Source organism: Anabrus simplex, chromosome X (genome assembly GCF_040414725.1).
Source record: "Anabrus simplex isolate iqAnaSimp1 chromosome X, ASM4041472v1, whole genome shotgun sequence".
NCBI classification, from domain to species: Eukaryota; Metazoa; Arthropoda; class Insecta; order Orthoptera; family Tettigoniidae; genus Anabrus; species Anabrus simplex.
In genome coordinates this window covers 174,081,533-174,093,139 of record NC_090279.1, presented here as the reverse complement: position 1 = coordinate 174,093,139, position 11,607 = coordinate 174,081,533, and positions in this window count along the sequence as shown.

Below are 11,607 nucleotides of genomic sequence, written 5' to 3'. Positions count from 1 at the left end.
AGAGTGAAGCCCGAGCATATCCATTACATGGCGATGCAGATTATGCGTGTCCTTTTGTTTGTTCGCTACGTTCAAATCCACCGGTGATACAGCGAAACTCACTCGCGTCGACGTGAGATGTCCATCGTGCGGTATCCCTCATTCTTGAAATCGATTCCCGAGACGATACAGAACTGGATGGAGCGGAAGAAGGGCGTGTTTGAGGTGGTCGTCAAATACGAGAGGATTCGAATATAAACCGGATATTATTTTTATTTAAATTCATTTATTGGAAAACACATGGCAATTACAATTTATTTTTCCGCACATTTTCCTGCTTTGGATATGCATTTATCCCAGCGTATGAGCAGCTTTATGATGCCCTCGTCGTAAAAAGAACAGGGTCGTGTCACCAGCCAGTTGCGCTCGACGTCTTCCACATTCTCGTCATCTTCAAATCGTTGCCCTCCCAGAGCTTGTTTAAGCGGTCCGAACAAATGGGAATCACAGGGCGATAAGTCCGGGCTGTAAGGAGGATGATCAAGTGTATTCCAGTGCGTTTACTGTGGCTTAGAGACAGTTAGAGCTGCAGTATGGGGCCGCGCATTGTCGTGGAGGATGTTGACCTTTCGAATCGGTTGGTTTCACTTTTGCGGTGAAATGCAACCCTCGCCTTGTTCAAGAGCTCGCAATAGTAAGCAACATTGATTGTGCGTCAATAATGTCTCCAACCGCACGAATTGTTTCGTCCGTAATGCTGGTCCAAGGACGGCGATCGTGCTGCTGATTTTCCACACGTTCTCGTCCTTCCTTAAGCTTTTTATGCCAGGCAAACACATGTGTCCTTGACAATGTTTGATCACCGAACTGTGCAGTCAATATTTGGCAAATTTCCACCACTGAGACTCCTTCATGAGCAAGAAATTTTATAATTATGCGTTGCGCAGTGGAGGGGTGCACTTGTTGCTCCAACATCGTGAGCGTTACTGAAGAAAAACGCGGGAAATATCTAACAGCATGCTCTCCCCACTCCTAACGGTCCCGCCTAAGCATAGCAGAAGCGCGGGGCCAGTCCTACCAACTGTTGATGTTCAGGATCAAAAATCCCATTTATATTCGATTGACCTTCGTACGTAAATCTCCGGTTTTCTTAACTTAGAACATACAACTGTGGATGCTCGCTCTCTTATTCTAATCCCAAAAATATATCCATGATACTGTACTATTCCGTGTAGCGCAGTAAATTTAAATTTACCTTTGATGCATTCACGACCCGGAATTGTAGACATGAAGAAGTGCAGGGAAGTGCCTACCTGCCTTACATTCACAATACCACATCGAATGTCCAAGGTCCTCCGCAAGGTGAATATAAAAGCCGTGTTTGGCACCGTCATTAAAACTGCTCACAGTTTAGGTAAAACCGAGGACAAATTGTCCCCACTATTACACTCTGGGGTGTATAAAACTCCCTCTATTTCGGCAAGGTACATATTGGCCAAGAATGCCGGTCCATTGGTACCGTATCAAAGAATATGAACGAAATGTTCGTCTCTACCATCCAGACAAATCAGCAGTAGCTGAGTGCGCCCTATCGTCGGCTCATGTTGCCGTGTTCCAAGATGTTCGAGCTCTTACCCACACTAAACAATACAGGCCTAGAATTATACGGGAAGCAGTGGAAATACATAGAAATCCTAACAATTTCAACAGCGTCACTGGCTATCAACTAAGTCATACGTGGTAAACCATTAAAGATTTACGTAGGTAATTATCTTCCCTGTCCTTTCACTATTGTTATTTCGTTTCGGTGTTTTTTCAAATTCGTACGTTCCTCATCACCAGATGTTCTATTCTAGGTTTTTGTAAGTGTCATACTTTCATACGTATGTGCACCTTATATGCCTCTCTCCTTGACCAAATCTGATGGTACCGTGAGCTGCCACTTCAAATGCTAGCGCAGTGACAGGGTACGGCGAGCCATCTGGTGACGAATGAACGTACCACTTCCTATTACTAACGGCTAAATTCAAACATTCATTATTGGTGAAGTCTTCCACGTTAACAGCCGAGATTTTTTCTGAAGACGCGTAAAAATGCTCTCTGCCAAAGGTAAATAATTTGACCATATTTTACTGACACAGCATAATTCCAAGAAGCCTATATCATGTCCATAATGTAATGCCTGTTGCTCACGGTAAAATTTTCTGTCAAATTTATTGTACAATAATTTAATTTTATAAAATTTCTGTTGCTCACGGTCAAATTCAAGTTTTATAAAACCTTTGATAAAACTTTTCATTGCATCCGGGAGATAGTAGGTTCGAATCCCACTATCGGCAGCCCTGAAAATGGTTTTCCGTGGTTTCCCATTTTCACACCAGGCAAATGCTGGGGCTGTACCTTAATTAAGGCCACGGCCGCTTCCTTCCAACTCCTAGGCCTTTCCTATCCCATCGTCGCCATAAGACCTATGTGTGTCGGTGCGACGTAAAGCCCCTAGCAAAAAAAAAACTTTTCATAAAATAGGACATGTTCTATTCCGTAATATTAATTTTACGAAACGAGCCAATCAGTGAAACTGACATCACGATGATGCTGGCGCTACGTCGTGAGAAGATTGTGAAGCTCGATTGTAAACAAACACTTCTTTCTAAAATGGCAGGATCCGGGTGGACTAAGGAAGCTGTTAGTGTTTTACTGGACGAATACTAGAAATATCCTTGTTTGTACAAAGTTAAAACGCCACTTTACCACAACAGAAATGCAAGAAAGGGCCGATGACCTACGATGTTAGGCCCCTTAAAACAACAAGTACCATCATCAAATGCAAGAAGAGAGGCAGAAAACACATTCGCCGTATTCCTATGTGAATGCTGGTCTTCTAACCTCAACTAATTTTCGACCAAGGACTGCAATCCTCTACCTTCTTCTCTTCTTTTGATCCAATCCCGAGTCCAGCATTTATTTTCTTCTTTTTTACCACTGTACAACATATAATTGCAGCTAAAGCAGCAAGTTTTGCTTTGTTTGTTGGAGACATACTCTCAAACACAGCCTAAGTTGAACTGCAGATTCTTGGTTTAAAAGTGTAGCGATAGATGGCAGCACATACACATCTTAGTTCAGAAGTGAGTTCATAGATGGTCATCCCGATGCTTCCACGGATTTTATAAAATAATTTTACCGTGAGCAACACAACTTGTTTTCACCCAAATTTTTATAAAATTAATTGTACAACAAATTTCACGAAACATTTTACCGTGAGCAATAGGCATAAGGGTTTTATTTTCTTCTCAGATTATCGTATAAAGTATATTTCAGGAAAAACGTGCAAACAGACAGGAATAGGGGTTGTTCTACTCACCATACCCAGATAGGAATCCTGGCGCCTAGGAATCCATTTTAAGGATCTAACACTATTACTGTTTACTGTGTTATTTATAGATAATTTTATATGCTCATGTGGGGAAGATGCAGTCTAATGAAAATAGGTCACCTACCTTCGTTTGTCAAAGGTAGTTATTACTACTGTGAAGTTATTTATCTCTCTCGCTGATGAGGCTCAATACCATTCCCTGAAAAGATGGCGGTCTGTCGATGGATCCACATTTACAACCAGTAAGACACATTGTCGTCCCATGCAAACCGGTGACCACAAATGGAGCAACAATCAATGCAGAGTCCTTGAAGACGCGTTGCAGAAGCTGAGGCGCACCATAAAGTGAAAACGCCCGGGCAACTTATCGAACAGCTTGACAATGCCCGCCCTCACACTCTGTGTGAGGAATACCCTTAAGGTAATTGGGTGTAAAACTTGCTACAGCCTAGATCTCTCTATGAGGTTTTAACGCCTTTATGGAGCTGAAGGGGGACATTTATGGACCATCTCGTCACCCTGTGGGACATACGTCCTAATCATTGAGGTACAAAGTATTCTCCTGTATTTTTGGGCGGGTGACTGGCTCTTGTAAATTTAACTTGTACATTATTAAAATGAAATGTAATGGCGTATGGCTTTTAGTGCCCCGTGCCAGCGAAATTAACCAATTATGGTTAAAATTCCCGACCCTGCCGGGAATCGAATTCGGGACCCCTGTGACCGAAGGCCAGCACGCTAATGATTTAGCCATGGAGCCGGACGTTATTAAAATGAATACCAGGTAGTAACCTCGACATGTTTATAGATAACATATTTCTTTGCGGGAAAAGTCTTCTTTTTTGTCGGAGGAAAAATACACGGAAAAAATTAAATGTATATCTTCATTGTTCATAATTTACAAAGTGCTTGCATATTTGCAGAATCTTGTTGAATACTGCGCAGTGGTACGAATAGGATGTTATATGTGATTTACAATAAACATGCATGATTCTAAAGAATGTAAGGTTGATATTAGCGTGGTACAGTGTTGTTCCGGGTTACTGGTATTGTTGTAGCCGCTTTGAGTTTTCATCATTCCCGAAACTTTCTGGGACATTCCATGGAAGATTAAATTCCATGATTACAGTTAAAATTATTTACTCGAAGCTATGATCACCTGTTTTCAAAACAAGTGCATACGAAATCATTTACACAGTTTAATACTGAGCGAAAAATTATAAAAGTGGTGTCATCAACCAAGGGTGTTTGCTACTGACATAGTACACGCAAATCATCCAAGAGTATGTTCTGAATGGATTCAAGCAGATGTGAATTATAAAACCACAGGGAAAAAAAGCTCTGTAAGATATAATCCCTATCATTCAGTAATTCAACTGTCATTGGGTCATATTTTATTCAAGACGACGTGTCAAATTATTCGAGAATTCTGAGACCACTGTAATTTGTTTTTGGAAATTATGAAATTGTTCGACTATGTAAGCATAGAAGTAGTGTAGCAAGAGGTCTGAGAAACAATGGAAGCTGAATTAGCATTTTCCCACGAGGTTATTGACCCCTGGCAAGGTCATTGACCCCTAGTACCACGTGCGATTGTTTACAAAGAAGACCACGTGCTTTTGTTTATAAAACAAGACTGTATGCTCTTGTTTGACAGGTGTGTGGCGCGGAAGAGTGCAAGGCTAACCTCAGGAGCTAGGTTAGGTTAGCGAACCGAGGATTGTTGCTTTGTTGATTTCGGTGGGGTGGGGGGAGGTTGAGTGGTTGTTCTCTCCTCCCAGCCTCTCTTAAGTCATCTCGAATTTCGATTGATGGAAAAATATCGATTAAGGTAGGGATGCGCGCGGATCCAAGCTTGCAGATATATTATGCGCTCTCTCGTAGGGGAGATTGTAATGTCTCTCGATTTGCGATTGATGGAAAATATCGATTAACGAAGGGGTGCGCGAGCATCCATGCTTGCGGATATTTGTAAACTCATCTCGAAATTTACGATAGTCGATTAGTTCACACACAACAGCGCACGCAGTCTGTTGGGAGAGTTGTGAAGTTATCTCTCGCAATTTTCACCGCAGTCTGTTGGGAGAGTTGTAAAGTCTTCTCGATTTTTTTCGATAGTTTACGCACAACAGCGCTGTTATGCGAATGACAGTTTGGTGAAGTATCTCGAATTTTTTTTTCGATTGTCGATTAGTTCTCGCAACAGCACTGTTATGCGCGCGCGCAAACCGTGTCTGCAGCGCTGTTATGAGTGTGTGTTAGGAAGTTACTATTTTCTGTTGTGCACACGCAGGGTAAGGTGCGTGCACAACCCCAATGACGTACTAGCCGCTATCTTGACAGATCTCTCTCACTTTTCTTCAGCCTACATGTAACTATCTAACCTGCTTTTTTCTATCTCCCCTTAGAGGCGGTTAACTAGTGAGGTGTGGTTCAATCAATCAATTAATCAATTAATATTGATCTGCATTTAGGGCAGTCGCCCAGGTGGCAGATTCCCTATCTGTTGCTTTCCTAGCCTTTTCCTAAATGATTTCAAAGAAATTGGAAATTTATTGAACGTCTCCCTTGGTAAGTTATTCCAATCCCTAACTCCCCTTCCTATACATGAATATTTGCTCCAGTTTGTCCTCTTGAATTCCAATTTTATCTTCATATTGTGATCTTTCCTACTTTTATAAACGCCACTCAAACTTATTCGTCTCCTAATGTCATTCCACGCCATCTCTCCGCTGACAGCTCGGAACATACCACTTAGTCGAGCAGCTCTTCTTTCTCTCAATTCTTCCCAACCCGAACTTTGCAACATTTTTGTAACGCTACTCTTTTGTCGGAAATCATCCAGAACAAATCGAGCTGCTTTTCTTTGGATTTTTTCCAGTTCTTGAATCAGGTAATCCTGGTGAGGGTCCCATATACTAGAACCATACTCTAGTTGGGGTCTTACCAGAGACTTATATGCCCTCTCCTTTACATCCTTACTGCAAACCCCAAACACCCTCATAACCATGTGCAGAGATCTGTACCCTTTATTTACAATCTCATTTATGTGATTACCCCAATGAAGATCTTTCCTTATACACTGACTGACAGAGCAAATGCAACACCAAGAAGGAGTGGTTCGAAAGGGATGAAAGTTGGAGAAAAAACAGAGACGGCACGGACGAATAATTGATGTTTATTTCAAACCGATATGCAGGTTACACAATGCGCACGGCATCGACTCAGTAGGATGTAGGACCACCGCGAGCGGCGATGCACGCAGAAACACGTCGAGGTACAGAGTCAATAAGAGTGCGGATGGTGTCCTGAGGGATGGTTCTCCATTCTCTGTCAACCATTTGCCACAGTTGGTCGTCCATACGAGGCTGGGGCCGAGTTTGCAAACGGCGTCCAATGAGATCCCACACGTGTTCGATTGGTGAGAGATCCGGAGAGTACGCTGGCCACGGAAGCATCTGTACACCTCGTAGAGCCTGTTGGGAGATGCGAGCAGTGTGTGGGCGGGCATTATCCTGCTGAAACAGAGCATTGGGCAGCCCCTGAAGGTACGGGAGTGCCACCGGCCGCAGCACATGCTGCACGTAGCGGTGGGCATTTAACGTGCCTTGAATACGCACTAGAGGTGACGTGGAATCATACGCAATAGCGCCCCAAACCATGATGCCGCGTTGTCTAGCGGTAGGGCGCTCCACAGTTACTGCCGGATTTGACCTTTCTCCACGCCGACGCCACACTCGTCTGCGGTGACTATCACTGACCGACTCACCGGAGAACACGACGTTCCGCCATTCCCTCATCCAAGTCGCTCTAGCCCGGCACCATGCCAGGCGTGCACGTCTATGCTGTGGAATCAATGGTAGTCTTCTGAGCGGGCGCCGGGAGTGCAGGCCTCCTTCAACCAATCGACGGGAAATTGTTCTGGTCGATATTGGAACAGCCAGGGTGTCTTGCACATGCTGAAGAATGGCGGTTGACGTGGCGTGCGGGGCTGCCACCGCTTGGCGGCGGATGCGCCGATCCTCGCGTGCTGACGTCACTCGGGCTGCGCCTGGACCCCTCGCACGTGCCACATGTCCCTGCGCCAACCATCTTCGCCACAGGCGCTGCACCGTGGACACATCCCTATGGGTATCGGCTGCGATTTGACGAAGCGACCAACCTGCCCTTCTCAGCCCGATCACTATACCCCTCGTAAAGTCGTCTGTCTGCTGGAAATGCCTCCGTTGAAGGCGGCCTGGCATTCTTAGCTATACACGTGTCCTGTGGCACACGACAACACGTTCTACAATGACTGTCGGCTGAGAAATCACGGTACGAAGTGGGCCATTCGCCAACGCCGTGTCCCATTTATCGTTCGCTACGTGTGCAGCACAGCGGCGCATTTCACATCATGAGCATACCTCAGTGACGTCAGTCTACCCTGCAATTGGCATAAAGTTCTGACCACTCCTTCTTGGTGTTGCATTTGATCTGTCAGTCAGTGTATTAACACCTAGATACTTACAATGATCCCCAAAAGGAACTTTCACCCCATCAACGCAGTAATTAAAACCGAGAGAACTTTTCCTATTTGTGAAGCTCACAACCTGACTTTTAACCCCGTTTATCAACATACCATTGCCTGCTGTCCATCTCGCAACATTTTCGAGGTCACGTTGCAGTTGCTCACAATCTTGTAACTTATTTATCACTCTATAGAGAATAACATCATCTGCAAAAAGCCTTACCTCCGATTCCACTCCTTTGCTCGTATCATTTATATATATAAGGAAACATAAAGGTCCGATAATACTGCCTTGAGGAATTCCCTCTTAATTATTACAGGGAGTGATACTGACTGGAGGGTGATTAGGGATTTAAATGAGACTATGGAGTGGGTATGTGGGAAACTAGAAGTGAAATTTCTAGATCCTAATGGGTGGGTAGGAGATAGGGGTCTGCGCTCAGATGGTCTTCTTTTAAACCGCAGTGGTACGTATAAGTTAGGAAATTTGTTTGGAAGGGTAATAGGAAGGTACATTCAGGGAAACGGGATGGCCTAGGGAGCGGTGATAAGGGAACAGTGAACTGGAAATCAAGTAGGGATGACATAAAATTGTTAGTGTTGAACTGTAGAAGTATCGTAAAGAAAGGAATAGAAAGGAATAAATTTCCTTAAATCTTTTCTTATTTCCTTGCGAATGGTCTTGTTAAGATTTTTGTATTCTGCTGTATCCCTGTCCATTGTCTTACTGTCCTTAATGAGCTGTATGGTATTAAGTGAAAGCCGGCTCCTCTTATTGGTTTTCTTCAATGGGATCCTCTTTGCTGCATTTTGAATACTGACTAATTTTTTCATGAAGTTCGTTCACGTCCAAGTATTTCAAATTTTCTAAAGGGTTTCGTTTTTTACGATACTGCATAGGTGTAAGAAAGAACATCCCTCTAACCACATACCAACCCTTCTGTTATTTCTAAATCACCGAGCATGTTGACCATGCGGTTAGGGCAGCGCAGCTGTCACCTTGCATCCGGGAGTTAGTGTGATCGAACCCTACTGTCGGCAGATCTGAAAATGGTTTTCCGTGGTTTCCTATTCTTACAACAGGAAAATACTGGGGCTGTAGTAGCCGAAGTGTCCGAGGACATATTCGGCTTTGTCATTTGTAGGTCTTCTGATTTTGACTTCCGTAGGCGACCTGCGCTTCGTGATGTGGATAAAATGATGATAAAGATGACACATGAATCCAGCCTCCGTGCCATCAAAATTAAACAATGATGGATAAAATTCCCGACCATGCCGGAAACTGAACGCGAGACCCCTATCGGTATGAGCACAGATCGTCGCGCGTGCGAGGTAGAGCCGGGACTCGAATCCGGGACTTACGTAAAAATCTCTGACCAGTCTGGGAATAGAACCCGGGGCCTGCGAGGTGCGATGTAATGCAATTGGTGCAGGTCTTCTATTAGAGTTTGCGCAAACATCGAATCAACCCATAATTGCAGGTAAAAATTCCTGACCTGGTCAGGATTCAAACTCTGGGGTTACTAGGTAAGAAACAGGAACGCTGGCTGGCTCCCCTATCAGTGCGTTTAATCATTTATGTTTCTGTTGTAACAGTACTGTACGCGAGTTTGGAACGGCCAAGCATACCATCATACGTGACTTAAAGAAGAATAAATTCGTTTGCAATTTACTTGTTACCGGATGTGGACTGTACAAAAGTTCGGGCTGTTTACGGCAATGTTATTTGTAGAAAATAAAATATCCGCAGCCTGTTTTTTTCAGTTATTCGTCTGTAACAGAGATAGAAATGTATGAAGCCCCTATCTCGTGGTAAGGAGAAAGTCTGTAATGTCTTGCACTTCAAAGTTTCTTTAATGTCCCCTCGAAATATGGAGATGGTAGGGGTATCTGTTAAGCCTATGACCGGACATGTTGACCGTGTAGTTAGGAGTATGCCAAATCACATATCGACATCGGCCGTGCCTATAATTAAGGTACAGCTCCCCAGCATTTGCTAGTTTGTAAGAATGGTTTCCACACATTCCACAATCATTTTTATATTGTTATTGACAAGAATCGAACTCCGGGGGTTCCTTGCTTAATTGTGTTATTTTTAATACTTATCTCAATATTTTGAACACAGATCGCGGCCGTGCCTATAATTCCAGTGTAGAAGCATACACTAATAATCATGATGAAGGGCTATCCTTATTCATAACCTTGTAGCAATATTCGTTTGTGGATTGAAAGTGACATCACTCATATGAAAAATAATACAATAGGCTGTTGCGTTGGCAGGAATATTTTCAAATGTTTTAAATTCTACGAATGCGTGTCCGAAATCGAACGCTAGCTTCTAGAGGTAGCAGGCTGTGGGTTAAGTTAGGTGCTATCCCGGCATTTGCCTGGAGAAGAAGCGGGGAACTACGGAAAATCTACATCGCAGATAGCTGAGATGAAAATCGAACCCCACTTCTACTCTGGAAAAACAAAAATCCCACCAATTATCTCCTGAATGCATGATGTTCATTCTACATGTCCCAAACAGCTCAACCACTTGCTCGCTCCAGCAATAATGTTACAATTATTCAGAATCTCAGTGTTTTCCTGGTGGAGAAGTCGCTTGTAGCTACATGTAAACAGTTCTGTGAATCAGTTAATCGTGATAGTGCTGTGGTATTTTATGACAGAAGGTTCTTGCTAGGAACCGAGCCCCAGGGGACTGCGAATTAACCCTTAGCACTGCTCAGCACGAATACGTGTTCTTTTCCATCGTTCATTAAGAATCTGCCTGCATATCGGCTATAACCATAAGCGTTAGGGCATTACGTCTTTTGCTGTACTTACTATCTTCAAGTTTCGTACGTAGAGAAGGACCCATTAGAATGTGAGGCAAAAGGAGATACTAGGTTCGATCCACCACTGCTCCTTAACCTAGCCTGAGGTACAGCCTAGTGAGAAAATGCAAAATCCGGACTAAGGACGCTATTAGATTACAGCACAATTTGTGAACTTGTAGGCTAAAAACCAACCTTTAATTGGAGGTAAAAATCCCTGAGCTGCTTGGGGATTTGAACCCGGCCGAGAACCAGCCCTCTGATGCAGGTAAAAAATCCCAAACCAAGGAATCGAACCCACAAGAGATGACCAAGGGTAGACGGATATGATAGATGGTCATTTACAAATATTTTATTATTTTTCTCACACATATGGATATACAACAAGATGAGATAGCGTGTTGTATGCCACTATGCGAAAATGCAGGTGCTGGCTATTTAATAATATTATTAATAATTTTCAGATTTTGTTTTAACACACTTGTATAGTTAGACGAGAGAGCAGTCAGATATTTGGTACGTGCCTCCACAAGGCGGCAGTATGCGGACGTTGCAAAATAACTAGATACGGCGGATGTTACGGGTGTACAAAATTTCGAACTGCACGGACTGATGGGTGCAGACGAATATAAGGCAGACGGCCAGAAATAATAATAATAATAATTTAGTATAGTTATTCTTTGCTGTGTGTAGTCCCTTGAAAGACGTGGAAAGAAATAACAATAACATTTTTTGTTTGCCGCTTTACGTACACCATTACAGTTAAGTCTTAAGTGGACAATGGAATAGGAAAGGGCAAGGAGATAGAAGGAATCGGCCGTGGCCATAATTAAAATACAGCTGTGAAATAATAATAATAATAATAATAATAATAATAATAATAATAATAATAATAATAATCGTCGTCATTTTTCTTACCCGCTTTA